Below are 16,630 nucleotides of genomic sequence, written 5' to 3' on the forward strand. Positions count from 1 at the left end.
CCTGCAGTTCTGCTTCTAAGAGTGGGGTCCCAAGATTTCCCCCCTCCATGTTGGCATGTCTACTAGGGTGGTCGTTGTTCAGGTCTTGTTTAGGCTACCACACTGTTGTGATTTCATCACTGTGCTGCCCTGTCCTGTCCTCTTCCACAGTGTCCTCTGAGCCTTTGGTGCACGGGTGTGTTGTAGATTTATCAGCTGATTGATGCTAGGCTCTCCACAGTTAGACAGTTGTTCCCTGTATTTTGAACTTGGCGTGTAGTAGTGGTCTCTACTGCAAAGAAGACGTTCCTTTGGGGAGGGTGAGAGCTACACTGACCTGTAGGAGTAAGGATAAGGATTAAGAAGAACTTAAAGACTATCTTGCTTTGGCAGCAGTTGGCTCACTTCTAGGGTCTGTGGCCTCACCAAGTGTTCAGTCTTGAAAACATACACATAGCACCAGCTCTAAATGGACCCAGCAGGTTCTATTTACATATTTACCCAGACAGACAGACAGACACACACACGCACAATTAAAGAAAAAGAGGCCATGAATTTGAGGGGCTCAGAAGAGGGTAAAGGAAGAGGGTGCTATAAATACAACACACATGCATGGACTTTCAAATTAATAATACAAATGCAAGCAGGTGCTTCTCTCTACGATTCCCTAGTCCCTCCCCCTTTGCACTCCATAACCAGAAATGAGCTCCTCTGTTAGAATAACAGCAACCCCGGGAGCCTCATCCAGCTTTTGTTTGGACACCTTTCCTTATGAAACCCTGAGTTTCTGTTTCCTTTGATAATAATGGAATTCATCTTAGTTGAAAACACCGCTTTTCGTTCTTAGTAATGTTACTAATGTCTGGACCTCATTAAAACCGTGCTTAGTTTTATGGTGCTGCCCCCCCATGCCCTATCACCATTTTTCCCTTTTCCTTATGATTCAGTCCTATAAAGGGACCTTACAGCCAACTGGTCCAGAAGCACCTTGTTTTCATCCCCAGTTGCTCTGAAATTTTCCACTGTTTGCAAATTTATTCTTTTAAAAATATTTACCTAATGTTTGACTGATTTATTTATTTTACTTGTATCTGTGTGTGCCTAAGTGTTTGTATGTGTACCATCTGTGTGCACAAGTCCATGGAGTTCGTAAGAGAGTGTATTATCTCTTAGAACTGGTGTTACAGGTGGTCGTGAGCCACCATGTGGGTGCTGGGAAATGAACCCAGGTCCTCTGCAAGAGCAGCAAGTGCTCTTAACTAATGGAGCCATTTCTCCAGCCCACATCCTTCTTCTTACAGGATGTCTGCATGTCTGGAGCTAGTCAGAGAGAGTCATTCTTTTTCCACTGTGTCATCAGGCATGCTTCCTTCCCTTCTTCTCACAAACTTAGACAGTTTTCTGTCACCTTTCATGTGACCTTCAGCTACCCTTGCCACCTCCAGTTAGTGACGCACGAGGTTCCTAACGTGATTTGGCACCACACACTGTAATAGTTGCTCCTTTTATTTTGGCCAATCTTGTTAATCACCCTGAATTGTATTATCTTTTTAATGTATTTTTATTTTTAAAATATGAGTATATGAGGGAGGACTGTGTAAGTAGGAGTGCATTTGCCTGTGGAGTCCAAAAGAGAGTGTTTTGAGCCGCCTGCCTGGGGACTGGAAAGCAAACTCAGATCCTCCACTGCAATAGAATTACCTGCTCTTAACCATTGAACCATCTCTACAGCCCCTGGATTTCTTGACATCTATAAGAAATCTAGTTTTTGATGCCTATGCCAAGGCTTTACCCAAAATTCAGGTTAAACTAATACGGCTTCTCTTACTGCTATTTAATTTCTAAGTTTCAAATGACCAATCTCTTTCAAAAGAGAAAATTAAGACAAATCTGACTTTGCAAATCCTAGCTGGTTTTATTTGCAGCTGTCTTTGTCAGGTCTGCAAGGCTCCACCCTGTGATGTGTGCTGGTTGGTTTTATTTAAGAAAAGGAAGTGACATACAGGAAGCAGAGATGATGTTAATTTAGCTCAACTGCCACCTGCTATGTTTGAACCTGGGATGAACAGTTGTCTGACTCGCTTAAGAGAGGCTGCTATGCTTGCCTGGAGATGGGCTGTTAGGGTTGGCTACAGTCTGTCAGCATATCAAGTTAGGTTACAGTTAACTTTGTGCATAGAAACCACCAAGCCAAACAAAGTACATACAGAGAGAGCTTTAGGCCAAACCTAACAGTTTAGCGTTTCCATTTGCACATTTGCTTGCTCTGTAGAAACCTAATATTAGTCCAGTTCTGTCCTGAGATCATGTGATATCATTTGCTTTCTGAAGAAATGAAATTGTTGTATTTCCTAACGCTGTTTTATCCCAGTGGCTTTGAGCTCTCATTTTGTGATCCCATACATTAAATATCACTCCCAGTTTTCAATATGTAGGTGCCTCCTCGGTGTTTATCTCAATTGTTTGTAGAAGTCTTCAACAGGTAGCGACTAGGCAGGCAGTGACTGTTGCTTATCTGCTGGCTGAAACCAATGCATCAGTGTCTTTTCAGTGAGGTGTTTAACTAACTGTTAAGCCTGTTGTGAGAGAGATGTCTTGTTGACATCTACAGAATGAGCTCTCAAAACTCCCCAAGTCTGTAATACCAGTGCTACTAGTAAAAAATTAGTCAGAATAGCTCCAAAATAATATAAAAATGTGATTGATAGAGACTTAAGGAGCAATAGACAACTTTGACTCCTGGGAAGGAGAGGATTCTTCTCTATTCTTCATAGTAATTGCAATTAAAATGCCTGGACATATTTAAAAGAAAGCAAAAGACATTCTGAAGAATTATTGGCTAGGACCTTAAGATCCCAAGAAAGACAGGTGTCTGAGTTCTTTTCTTTTCTCTTAAGTCCAAAGTTAGAAGCTAAATAGTCTGCTAATATGTACAGACATAAACAAAACAAAACTGAAAACCCAGAAAAATCTTACACCCATCACCCAAAGAAACAGGAAAGGAAGAGCAAGCAAGACTGGAAATTTCAGGCAATAACCACCCCTATGGCAGTCAGACACCACAGAGCAAAGTGACCCCACCTATGCAGGCCACTGCTGAGTAGAGTCTAGACTTTCCACCCTCAAGAAACCATACAGGTGTTCCAACCCCATTACCACCAGCACCCAAGTTGTGCCACCACCAAGTTGTGCCAAACTGCTAGGAAAGTAGCTGAGACTCTCATCCTAGACAAACAGCTGTCCCTGTGGCATCTGTGGAGAAAACCTGGGGATCCTGGACTCCACCCACATCTGGCAGGGTCCTCCTGCACTACATACATGAACACATACATATCACACACACACACACACACACACACACACACACACACACTTGGAGTCATAGTCTCAAAATATGTTCTGCAATATATACCCAGGACCCAATTGAAAAGCTATCATTTTCATGTTAAGATACAAAGACCTAAACTTGAATGAGAGGGAAGTATGCAATGTAGATCAGTGTTGACATGTAGAAATGTTAGGATTATCCCAAAGATCATGGTAAGGCAATCATAAAAAACTCTGTGAGGAAATAATTAACACATTTCCCACAGTGAAACATAGACTCCGTCTAGAAGCAGAAATAAAAAAAAATATTACTGAAAGTTTGAAAACTCAGTGGACAAGAAGAACGAAGGGAACCAAGGAGAGAATTGAGAAACTGGAAATTAAGTCTGAACAAATAGGAATATCCCCCCAAACACACAAAACTCATAAAAACCAATCAAAAACCAAACAATCAGAAAGAAAGATCCCCAGAACTTGTGAGTTATAACAGAAGTTCTAATATTTGTGACATTTGAATTTCAGAGGCAAGAAAAAAAGACAGATGAAAAGATATTTGGAGAATTAATGGGTGGAAACATACAAATTTGGTAAAAGACAGCAGCCTACAAATTCAGGCTATTGTCAATGACAAATGCTAGCAAGGGCACAAAGAAAGAATTCGCACACCTTGTTGAACCTGCCACATGGAGTAGTTGTTATGGAAAACAACTTCATCAAGCAGCTGGAACTCAAACTACCACATGACCCAGGAATCCCCTATGACCCAGGAATCCCGCAACTGGGTATGTACCCAAAGGAGTTGAAGTGGGGATGTTAAAGACATTTATGTACTGCGTGCTCAATGTAGCATTATTCTCACTAGCCAACACATAAATCAACTGAAGTGTGCATAGATAAACTAAAGAAAATATCACGTAGTCATAAAAATGGCATTGTGTTATTCACAAGAACATGGATGGAACTGAGGAGTTTTATATCAAGCAAGTCAAACTCAGAAACAAAAGTTCTGCAAGATCTTATTTACAGTACGTCGAAGCTAGAAAGTTGACCTTGAAATGCAGACAGTAAAACAGTGGTTTCAGGGCCTGGGAAGGAATTGGAGACAGATGGCTAGTGGATGCAGCAGGGTAGGAAGAATAAGAACTAATGTCCCAGAGAACAGCAAGGTCACCCACGGTTGACAGCATGAGTCACACTGGTAAGCAGAGATAATTTTGAATATTGTTAACATCAACTAATGCCAAATATTGGAGGTCATGTTTATGGCAATCCCCTCTGATGACCACTGGTCATTACTCTTTGAAAATGTGCTGATAAGTCATGCTTCATTTCCATGGATGTGTACAATTATTTATTATGTGTCAATTTAAAATAAAAGTATCAGGGGGTATAACCATTGCTGTTTGTTTCGACAAAGTTTTGCGAATCAACATGCCTTGAACTTGTGGTCCTCTTGCCTCACTTCCTAAGTGTTGTGCTACCACATCAGGCCTGAAACATATGTATTAAAGCAATTTGTAAGTAAATAAAGTCCAATGAGTCAAAAACTAAAAGAACACCCTAGAAGAGATGCTTAAGGAAGCCAGCGCTCAAGCTAGAAAGTCACATGGGTTTCCCTGTCTGGGTGAACAGTCGGAGAGCCTGCTGCACTCCACCTGAACTCTTCTGTTTCTCTATTTCTTTGTGGGTGGGTGTTCAAGACAAGGTTTCTCTGTGTTGTCCTGGCTGTTACAGAACTTGCTCTGTAGGTCAGGCTGGCCTCTAACTCAGAGATCCACCTACCTCTGCCTCATGAGTGCTTAGATTAAAGCCCTATTAACAGAGGCTTCTATTTCTGGCCCACAGTAAAGGTTAGCAAATCTGTCATTGAGTTGCTTTTGCAATTGCCAAAGAGTGAATCCTGGAAAGTGCTTCTTGAAGCAAACCAATGGAGAGAGAATGGGGACTCTGTTGTACCTAGAGGAAGAGATATTTGGCTGATAGTGTTGGATAGGTATAGGTAAGCATGTAGCAAATTCCCATCTGACTCATTCTTACTCTTAAACAACATCATGGTAGCAAAATTGTGGTGAACTTTGGCTTAGTTTCCACTGTTCCTAACTATTGGATGCTTGCTACCAATACTCATAGATGCCTGGGACAATCTACTTATGCACATACAAGGCTTAGTTTAGCTCACACCATGGACACTCCAGTCCATGATGAAGTCAGCCCGTTGCTTTTAATCATCTTCTCTGAGAGCATGTCTTAGTAGCCTAAAGACATCCCGCTAAACCCCATGTCTACTGTCACCTCCCAGTAGTGCTATCCTGGAAACCGAGCATTTTAACAGAAGCCCTTTGGAGATACTTGAAATAGATGCTATTGCACTGTGCATTATCAATTCTATGCATGCAAGTGAAATCTTGTTGAATTTGTATCTTAGGAAGCTGTATGCTTTATCCCTGAAAATCATTTAGAAATACCTTCAGAGCTCATGGCAACTCAACTCAACTGTCATTTCTTTATCCTCATAGGAAGTTTAGAATCGTTAATGTAGGTGCCATTGATCAAAGCATTTCATGGTTCTTCATAAACTAACTCCTACAGAGCTGCCTCTACTGTGTTTACAATAAACATTACCATGACCTCTCCATGGGTGAAAACTCTCAAATGATGCTACAATAGTTAATACTAGATGTCAACTAGTCAGGGCCAATGGATGCCCAGATAGCTCATAAACACCACTCGTGAATGGGTCTGTGCTAGGTACTTTCTGTTGCTTGATAAACACCAGGACCAAAAGTAACCTATAGTCCATCATCATAGGAATCTAAGGAAGGAACACCACAGAGGAACGATGCTTACCGCTTTGCTTCCTCTGGCTTGCTTAGCTACTTTCCTTATACAATTCAGGACCACATGCCCAAGGATGGCACCAGACACAATGGACTAGGCCCTCCTCCATCAATGACCAATCAATAAAATGCCCCACAGACATGCTCATAGGCCAATCTAATACAGCCAGTTCCTCTATTGAGTAATTTCTTCCCTGCTGTGTCAAGTTCACCACCAAGACAGCCATCACAGATCTATGAGAGTGTTTTTGAAAGAGATTAGCATTTGAATGAGAAAACTCAATAAAGCCATTAGTATAATCAATAAAGCCATTAGGACAATCAAAATCACTATTTTGAAGGCCAAAATAGTGTGTGTGTGTGTGTGTGTGTGTGTGTGTGTGTGTGTGTGTGTGTGTGGTGTGTATGAAAGGGGAAGTTTCTCTCTAAGATATCCAGCCATACCCCAGGACATGAGTTCTCAGGCCTTCAGCCTTTAGACTCAGGGACTCACACAGCAGCCTCCAAGTTTTCAGGCCTTCAGAAATGGACTGAACCACACCACCAGCTTCCAGACAGTGTATCATGGGATTTCTCAGCCCCGAATAATTATATGAACCAGTTCCCATAAGAAACCTCCTCTTCTATATCTACATATTTTCTACTGGTTATTTTTCTGGCAAGTTCTGACTGACTAACACAGGCATGCTACCATTAGTAGAGTGGAAATTCACAAGGAAACAGGACCTACTGTATAACGTGAGGACGCAACAGAGCCCCTCGTGTTCAAAAGGCTGGGGAAAGCACTATAACACCTACCAACCCATCTGTGCCCTGAGTGTCTCACTGGCACAAGCATGTGGTCTAGGGCCCCCATCGCGTCTCTGTAGAGATCAACAGTTCAAAATAATTATTAAGAACTTCAAGTTGATGTCTTGGCATATAGTTCAGTGGAAGAGCATTTTTGCTAACATGAATAAGACCACAAGTTTTTAGCCCTAAATATGTTTTAAAAAAGAATTCTAATTTCTTTTTTAAAAATTTCAAGTTCACAACTACAAAGAATAAACAAGTGTGGATCCCTTTTGGGTGCATAGACTTGCGAGCCACATACAGGACCAGTGTCCGTTGTCTTCACTCTGCCTTCCTGCAATAGAAATATACTTTTCTATTATTTGTTTTCTTTTATACGAAAGGACAAGAAGGTGTTGAAACAAATGTACTTTTCAGGACAACAAGATAATGTGTCCACAGCATGTCCACAGTGGGTCAGAGGCAGAGCAGTGCTTGGAGGGGGTGGTAGAGTCTCTTCCCGGTTTGGAGAAGCAGACCCGGAAGTTCAGGAAATGTCAGCCCTCAAATGCAAACAAAACAGAATATTTCTTCTGTGGGTGGGTGTCAGCAAACACCATAGAGGCCACTGTATACAAACCTTCCTGGAAACAGCAGGCAAAACTCGTACCCACTCCTACCCACTCTCTCACTTCATTTCCTTTGCTTCCTGTGGCTGCCACATCTTATTCAACAGGCATCCACAAAATATCAGTTATTAGACAACTTGTGGTTAATTTATATTCTTAGCATGTTCTGCTGAGGCAATGTGCGGTGACTTAAAGGTGCATACTAGCTCTGACACCGAGTTTCTCAAATTCCCAGAAGCAGCTTCAAAAATACGGTCATTTCTCCCCGGCTAGGAATCATTTCAGTTGTTTTTGTCTTGCTACAATGTCACTGTCAACAGAACTAATTGGTCCAACAGAACTTAGTTATGTACCAAAATGACCAAAATGTGGAAACAGGTGGAGGGACTGTATGTAAACGTCCTGTCTTTCAGAAGTGTTCATTTTAAGCTTTCAATCTTGACCCACCTTCTTATCTCCCTGTAGCGCAGGGTCTTTGTAGTGCTGTTCAGATCTGTCTCTAGCCTGTGGTCAGAGTACTGGAGTGATGTCACCCCTTTTCTAATCCACTGTTTTCTAGTTACTGTACATCACGGATTTTCTTAGATTGTATTTTCTGAAAAATAAATTATAAAATTCTTGACGGAGTTCCTGAAGGAAAACAAACTTTATTTTAATTGATATCATGCAAGGGGTCATGAAGCCATTTAGAACAATAGTTTGTTTTAAATATCCATAAAGTTCTCCTGTCGCTAACTACCTCAGTCATAATGGTACCATCTCAACTTAGGTTCAAACCTGGAGATCTAATCCTATGGAATTTTGGAACGACCCCGAAGGACAGACACTTAGAATTCCCATAAACAAAGGAAAACAGACACACTCACAAAGGAAGAAGTTAGCACAGTAGAACTAAGCTTCTCCCCAAAGTGAGCCTGAGGTGAAGTTTTCCAGTCGTGATGAAAATAGAATTTGCTGACAACATTGTGATCATACTGTACAACTTACAACTGGGTTGTGAAAGCAATTTACAGAAAGCACTATTATTTTTAACTAGAGCATTTCCAAACTACCTCTGGGAAGTGTCTGTGTTATACACTCCATTACTTCACTCCTTTTCCTGTCTCCTATTTCTACTTATTTACCAACACTCAGAGGTCACTCAGAGGCAGTCGAATAGCATTCAATGATGTTTAAAATTCCCAGCTGTTTTTAATCCTTTAACTAGAAAGCTGGTGGGGTGAAGCAGGTATTTATGACTGATAAGGCATAACTAAAATGGGATGCTTGTTCTCTTACTACAAAAGCTTCCTGCCCTTCTGACCTATGAACTCTAGAGATATTCTGAGAAGCTGCAGTCACAAAAGTAACCTAGGAATAAAGATTCCTTGCGGCTCCCACCACAGTGAGAAGCTACAGTTTGTCACTATAGGGAAGTCAAGGCAGCAAGAGGTTGAAGCAGCTGGTCACGTGACACGCTCAGGAAGAAGAGACAGGTGTGCTTCCATCTACATGGAATAGGATTAGGGACTGACCCAGCAAGGGTGATGCGGAAGAAAGAATGGACACACAGATACAAGCACAGAAGTTGGGATCAGGTGCACTGTGAATTCTGGTGACAGACACTGGTAGCAGGTGCACTAGGCATTCTGGTGGCAGACACCAGCAGCAGGTGAACAGTGTGCTCTGGTGGACAGACACCGTCAGCAAGCACACCAAACGTTCTGGTGGACAGACACTGGCAGTAGGGGCACTGTGCATTCTGGTGGACAGACACTGTCAACAACCACATCAAACGTTCTGGTGGACAGACACTGTCAGCAAGCACACCAAACGTTCTGGTGGACAGACACTGGCAGAAGGGGCACTGTGCATTCTGGTGGACAGACACTGTCAGCAAGCACACCAAACGTTCTGGTGGACAGACACTGGCAGAAGGGGCACTGTGCATTCTGGTGGACAGACACCGTCAGCAAGCACACCAAACGTTCTGGTGGACAGACACTGGCAGTAGGGGCACTGTGCATTCTGATGGCAGACACCAGCAGTAAGAGCACCGTGCATTCTAGTGGACAGTGACACCGGTAGCAGGCCCTACCTCTTCTTATACAATGGAAACTGGGATAGAAGTTGCTAAGAGCATCTTCATAATCTTCAAAGTCATCCTCGCATGAAGCAGGGTACCTTGTATGATATTCTCAGTCAGTAAATCTAAGCCAAACTCTCTGTCCAAGAGTTCTTTATGTTCATAAGCAATCTTATCTTGCTTCTGGGCATCAGTCTCTATCCATTAATTCAAAAGAGTATATTCTATATGATCTTCTCCATGCACTTAAGATTTCTAGGGGGAGGACAGACAGAGGGATTCTAGGGAGGCAGGAAAACAGGACTCTACTTTTCAAAAATTTTGTCCCTAAAGTTAGGGCTAGAGAGATGGCTCAGAGGTTAAGAACATTGGCTGTTCTTCCAGAGGTCCTGAGTTCAATTCCCAAAAACCACTGGTGGCTCACAATCATCTGTAATGAAATCTGGTGCCTTCCTCTGGTGTGCAAGCATAAAAGCAGGCAGAATACTATATACATAATAAATAAATAAATAAATCTGTTTTTAAAAAAAGCCGGGAGGTGGTGGCACACACCTTTAATCCCAGCACTAGGGAGGCAAAGGCAGACATATCTCTGTGAGTTCAAGACCACACTAGTCTACAAGAGCTAGTTCCAGGACAGTCTCCAAAGCCATAAAGGAAACCTGTTTCAGAAAAATTCCTCTAAAGCAAAGGAAGCATCTTGTTTTATATTGTTGCCCAGTTCTCTTATACACATAATAGACTTTTCACAAAGTCATATGATATGCAGCATAACAAATGGGAAATCTTGTCTTTATTTACCGTGAGTGAAGTATGTTCAATAATTGTATTTATTTTATTATATATTCCTGTAAATCTTCTTGACTGTGTGGTCAAGCAGTCTACATAGTCAAGAAGTCTAAGTAGTTAAGAAATCTACATAGTCAAGAAGTCTAGGTAGGCAAGCAGCCTTCATAGTCAAGAAGTCTTCTCAATGTGATGTTGAACTTGACCACGAAGTTTTCCTTCTATGACATAGGCTCTGGTTCAGAGCTGAGTTTGGAGTTATTGTTAAAGTCTTCATCCAGCTGCTCTTATTAATTATTTTTCAAATCATGTATAGGGAAAGGATAGCATAACATCAACTGGAGAGTAGAGAGGGAGATAATCATTTGCGACTTTGCATAAATGTCTCCAAAAATGACTAACTCTTATTTTACGTGATTTGGTTTTCATTACAGTGATATGGAATTCTTCCCAAAGAGTAACTTAAAATAAGTATGTGAACCCCAAACCATAGAAACACAGTGTTTTCCAAAGTGCCACTTAGAGTGAAACTATTAGGGAAACAAGCGCTCTTTCCTTGCCTCCTCTGTACGTCAGGAAGTGGTATTTCAAACCTATGTTCAAAAGCAGTCAGTCGAAGACAACACAACTTAACAAAACAAAACAAACAAGTCTCACCCTGGACACCAAACTGGCTTCAAAATAATGCCAGCTTCCTTCCTGAGCTTTCCAATCCCTGCAATTCCAAGGGTGTGTCATCATGCCCAGCTAATTCTATTTCTAGATTACTACACTCAGAAACCTAGTAAAAGAGCCCCCAAAGGAAGAAGATGGACTGCTTTTTGTGAGGAAGATTCATTTCTGTGAAAGCACTTAAGACAGTCAATACAAGACCAGTGGCAACTGATACTCAGCCCATGTACAGACTTCTCTGCTGTACTAGAAATATTGCAGTTATTAACTATCTACTGCGTGCTTTAAAATGGTAGAGAATTTAACGTCTTCTGGGAGAGTCAAGAGAAACAGATAAAGTGCATACGAACATGAGCTAACTGATACCACGATAAAATATGAGCGGTAACACAGACAGCCCTGTTAACAAGAGCAGGATAACTGCTAAGGCACACAGAGACATCTGAGAATGAAAATGGCCAGAGGGAGCTTTTCAAACCGAATTTGAGACGAGATGGTAAATCTGATTGTCAACTTGCTGGGTCTAGAGTCACCATGGAAACATGGTTCCAGGCGTGTGGAAGAAGGGTTATCCCGAATAAGGTGGCTGAGGTGGGAAGCCCATCCTAACTGAGGACAGTTTGGGGTGCTAGACTACCTGAAAAGGGGAGCTGAGGACCAGAATCTACCTCTGCTTCTTGACTATGGGTGTTATGTGAGCAGCCCCCTCAAGCTCCTGGAGAGGCCATGTGACGAGCCACCTCAAGTTCCCGAGGCGTGCCTCTCCAGGACTGTGAGCCTAAACAATCCCTTCCTGCATGAAGTTACTTTTGTCGGGTGTTCTAGCACAGCAATGAGACAAGTAACTAACACAGCATCCTTTGCTCTCCACAGTGCCCCACGATGACTATGACAACATGGTCCAATCCAGGATAAGCCTCCTCTGGGAGGATTTAGCTAAAGGTTTCCTAAGTATATTCCATTCACTCTGAGCTCAGGTACTGGAAGAACAGGAGACATAATAGGGCAATGAATGAACCTTTTAAAAATAAGGGACTTCCTTCTGTTGTTTATAAATCAGAGAAGAATGATGTATTTGGTAGTCTAAGTATGCCACTCTGGCATTCCCTCGGGATCCACAGCGTTCCCTCCCTTTTTAAATATAGTGGTTGTTTTGGGGTTAGACACATGTTAAAATATGACACAACTCTTTCCTGGTGGATTGTTCAAAAACACCCAGTTATAATTAAGAAAGCACACACAAAAATGGTGCAAAGGAAGGAAGAGGTTTCCCTAGTAAGGAATCACCAGTGGGTCACAAACATCATTTAAAGCTATTATAAGATCCAAAATGCATCCCAAATGTTTCTGCTAAATCTTGCTCACTTGATGCTCAAGCATCTTAAAGGGAAGAAATCTCTTAAGATTTGTACTTCACATTATCAGGGTGATGATCGACTAATGTTTGTCCTCTGTCACGTCTGGAGGTCCAACAAAAGTAGCAGGAGGCAAGACTAATGAGTTAGCCTTATTTTGCTGACTTTTAAAACATGTCCTCCTTTGATCCAGTTTGTTGGCAGCCTCCTGAGGTTGACAGCTCCCCAGCCCACCCACCGGAAAGGAAATGATTCAGAAAAATAACAAGTACTGTGCTAAGCAAGGTAATTTGCAGTTCAACATGTGTATGCTTATACCTAGACATATTTCAAGGTTTCTTTACAAATATTAATAGTTAGGCAAGCGGATCCAATTAGCAGCTGTTAGCCTTGGGGTAAATAGAGTCAGGTATTTTGTTTTGATTTTAATTTAGTCATTTACTGTGGAAACTGAGAGCAGAAAAATGCAAATAATGAAGAAACTTCTGCAAGTCTATGCTCCTTTCAGTGTGTCCGAAGTGGTGGGGTGGGGGGGACCAGCCAGATACCCTCGTCAGCAGGTCACTGCACAAAGCAAGGACCCTAGGAAGACTTCACCTCAGGGTTTCTCTAACTGGGCATAGGAACACTACAATAGTGTTCAAAATTTTAAATCTAGGGGAACAAGTTGGCCAAAACATGGGCCAAAAGTGGGATATGGCGAGAAATCTAGGCCCTGTTCTCACCGACTTGAGGTTTTGAGATCAGACCTGCTCCTTCTCGGGCTGAGGCGTTCAGAATGAAGGCAGAGTGGCAGCTCTGTGGAAGTGATTGGGACGTGGAGGATTTGAATAACTAACACATAAGAGCACACCCCTACTTGGTCTAGAGGGTAGCCCTCGGAAGTAGAAATGCTGTATTCTCAATCTTGTTAAGTCTTGTGGACCACAATCCAAAACTTTGACCGTGGTTGACGTGTTTGGAAGTCACGGAAATGAAGGGACTTTAGCAATAAAAGAGCTGACATCTTACAGGGCACTTGTGAAATCCTTCTCTGTAGGTTTCTGCTTTTCAGTGTTTTAATCAGAAAGCAGGCACCCAATACACAGAGATTACTATCAGTATTGGTTTATTCAGCTTTACTTTTCGTTACAAACAGAAAAACAACAAAACCCTCTGCTCCGGCCAGTAACGACTACAGAAATCTATAAGCAACGCCGTGCTAATCATAAGACTCCGGCTTCTGCTCTTTGTGGGTCGAGGCCTGTTGCTCCTTCCTTAGCTAAATATAGCAGCTGGCGCCCTGCTCTGGCCACAGCTGACTGGATAATTTCATTATGAAGGTGGAAAGCTAACACCATCATCTGATGAATAAGGGTCAGCTGATAGTGCTTCTTGCTCTGTGGAAAATTTACAACAATGAGTGGCGGTGAGTGACAGCCAAGGTCATTAAAATAGTTCATTAGTGTGACAAGCAAAGGCAGCAGCTTCCTCTCACTGTCTCTCCCTGCAGTTACTGACGGTTTGCTCTGGTGGCGTTTGTCAGACCTGTAGCTCTTGAGAGTGTGATCCAAGACCTTTCTGGAATCTATCCAGCTCAGGGAATCACTTCTTCAAGGATCAATCATGTGCATTTTTTAAGCAAGTTCTTTATACCCAGAGAACAGACTTCCATCATGTCTTTGTAACATTCCCTGTGCATCTCCCTTATGAAAAACCTTCACTATAACAAAAGCACTTGCAAAGCTTTGTTCAAGTGTACCTTTCCATCTATCAACTGCATCTGAAGGCTACTCTCACCTCTCATCAGCTCAATGTGTGGAAGCGGAGCTTTTGCTGAAGTACGAAGACCTGAACTTGTATCCCAAGCCAGGTGTGGCAGCTCACACCTGTACTCCCATAGCTAGGGAGACAAAGCAGCAACTTCCTGAAGCTCACTGACCAGCAGGCTAAGTCAAATTGGTAATAGTGAGGATGCTGGGTCAATAAATAAGACACTTAAGAGAGACACTCAACATCAACCTTTGACCTCTACAAACACATGTCTATAACATATTGCACACACATATCCCACATATACTCACAGATAATGATAGGAGGATCTCCACCACGAGAAGTTAAGTAACACTAGGGTGGTTCTGCCCCAATCAGAGTCTACATGAATTTTCTAAAAACTAGTAACACACCTAATATCTGTTAAGAATCAGCCCCAATACCAGTGAGGGACATAACACACTGGGCTATCTTAATGGCGTTGTTTATACTATGTTACGTACCATAGTCAACTGGTGGAATTCACAGCAGTTATGTCCAAGAGGATTTGTCATCAGATTAATATATATCCCTAGAGGTGAAGTAATTCATGAGCTTTATCTATGAGTTGGAATATTAATTTATTATTTTAAGAGGAAGTATTCCACTTTGTTTCTTAGAGAACAGCGACATTATTCTGAACTCATTTGGAGAAGTCAAGGAGCTTAGCAGAAATCTGTGAACATTAGCCCATGTGTAGTGGACGGTTGGGTAACTCAGTGACTAAGGGACTGTATGGAAGGCTTTGATTCTCATTAAACAAAGAGAAACAGAACCCAAGTTGTCTCGTTGCCAAAGAGATTAAGGGTCAAGGAAACTGCCACCACTCTAAAAGCCTAGAAAATTAATATGTGTGGACAAGTGAAATCCAGACCTGTTAAACTCACAAAAGAGCAAGGAGCAGCCAGATGTTACCTCCCTCTTGATAAGACTTGTAAATCACACGCGAAAGAGTTCTGCTCAGAGAGTCATGAGCAAATGGTCCTATCTCACTACTAAGTCACAGGAAACAAGAGAAACAAATAAGAGTTCTGCTATGAGAGTCATGAGGAAATGGTCCCATCTACTACCAAGTCGCAGGAAATAAGAGAAATGGGTTTTATCATGAAAATGCAATCAGCAAAACTGGGCCCAGAAATGCTTTTTGTTTTCTCTCAAGAAACTATTATAAAGTAGGAAAGGAGAGAAAATCCTCCATACCGAAAGAGACTTACAAAGGTGCAGGAGTGACATTCAGATCTGTTTCAAACAGAATAAGAATAAATAATTACAGTTGAAGTTTAGTATTGACTAGCTAATCCACAAGATTAAGTCCCTGTCATTTTTGGATACAACAATGGCACTAAATATTGTTATTTGTAAAAATATAATAAAATATAGATATATAGTAAGACATAAATAAAGATGTTACCAGAGTCCCAGGACAGAGGCTTGACTCAGCATCTCAGGTCGGATCTAGAAACTAATTAACCAAGAGAGGCATAGTAGGGAAGGAAGAAAGGGCTTAGAGCAATCCTGGAAAGCTGCCTGCCAGTCCTGACAGTAGCTCCAGAGCATGCTGGGAGAGGACCAACATGTGGAAGCCAGAAGTATGCAAGTGATAGAAGGCTTGGTGGGTTGTGTGGTCCTGTGGCCTGGAAGGTGAGCATATGTGTGTTTTAGGTATGGTTCTGTGAGTCTTGGGAGCCAGCTATCAACCCAGCACAAAATAAAGATGGAGAAAGGGAATGAAGAGAACAGGTTAGATGGATAGATTGAAAGCTCTGCCCAGTAACTGGACATTCATTTCAATGCCTCCATCTTGAAGGAGATATTGTTACAAAAACTCCTTGAGGTCTAGGTTATGCTTCAGTGACACTCAAGAAAGCTCAACTATGGAGGAAACAAGATCCAGTGGCAATTATTTCATGAAGTTGGTCAAAAGTTAGACAACAGTTCATTGTACTGCACTCTATATTTTCTGTATGTTTGAAATTCTGTACAGTAACTTAACGGCAGAAAAATTTGATGTAAGACATTGTAGAACCTTGCTAATTGCTACCACCCACTTCAAGAAGCTAAGTTTAAAAAGTTTAAATTCTCCAAAGCAATGGTCACAAACTCACTAAATGATGAGGGGGTTGGGCTCCCTCCTCAGATCTGCCAATGATCTTGAGCAACCGCAAGAACAGTAGCCACATGGTATGGGTATCATACTTACAAGTGGGTTTGTGAGCCAAAGGAAAGCTTCAATTTAGCTTAAGGAATCGACAGTCCTCTTTAGCTTTCTCAATGTTTTTGAACCAGAAAAGGAGCTTGTATATAGTGTTGCAGCATAAACGTGTAATCTTTGGCCTAGACAAATGGGTGCTCTGTGGACAATGTCAGGGCAGAAGCTATCATCTTCTTCACATGGAATTTGTTTTGGTTACACCATCT

Source organism: Mesocricetus auratus, unplaced genomic scaffold, assembly GCF_017639785.1.
Source record: "Mesocricetus auratus isolate SY011 unplaced genomic scaffold, BCM_Maur_2.0 Super-Scaffold_100006, whole genome shotgun sequence".
Taxonomy (NCBI): Eukaryota; Metazoa; Chordata; class Mammalia; order Rodentia; family Cricetidae; genus Mesocricetus; species Mesocricetus auratus.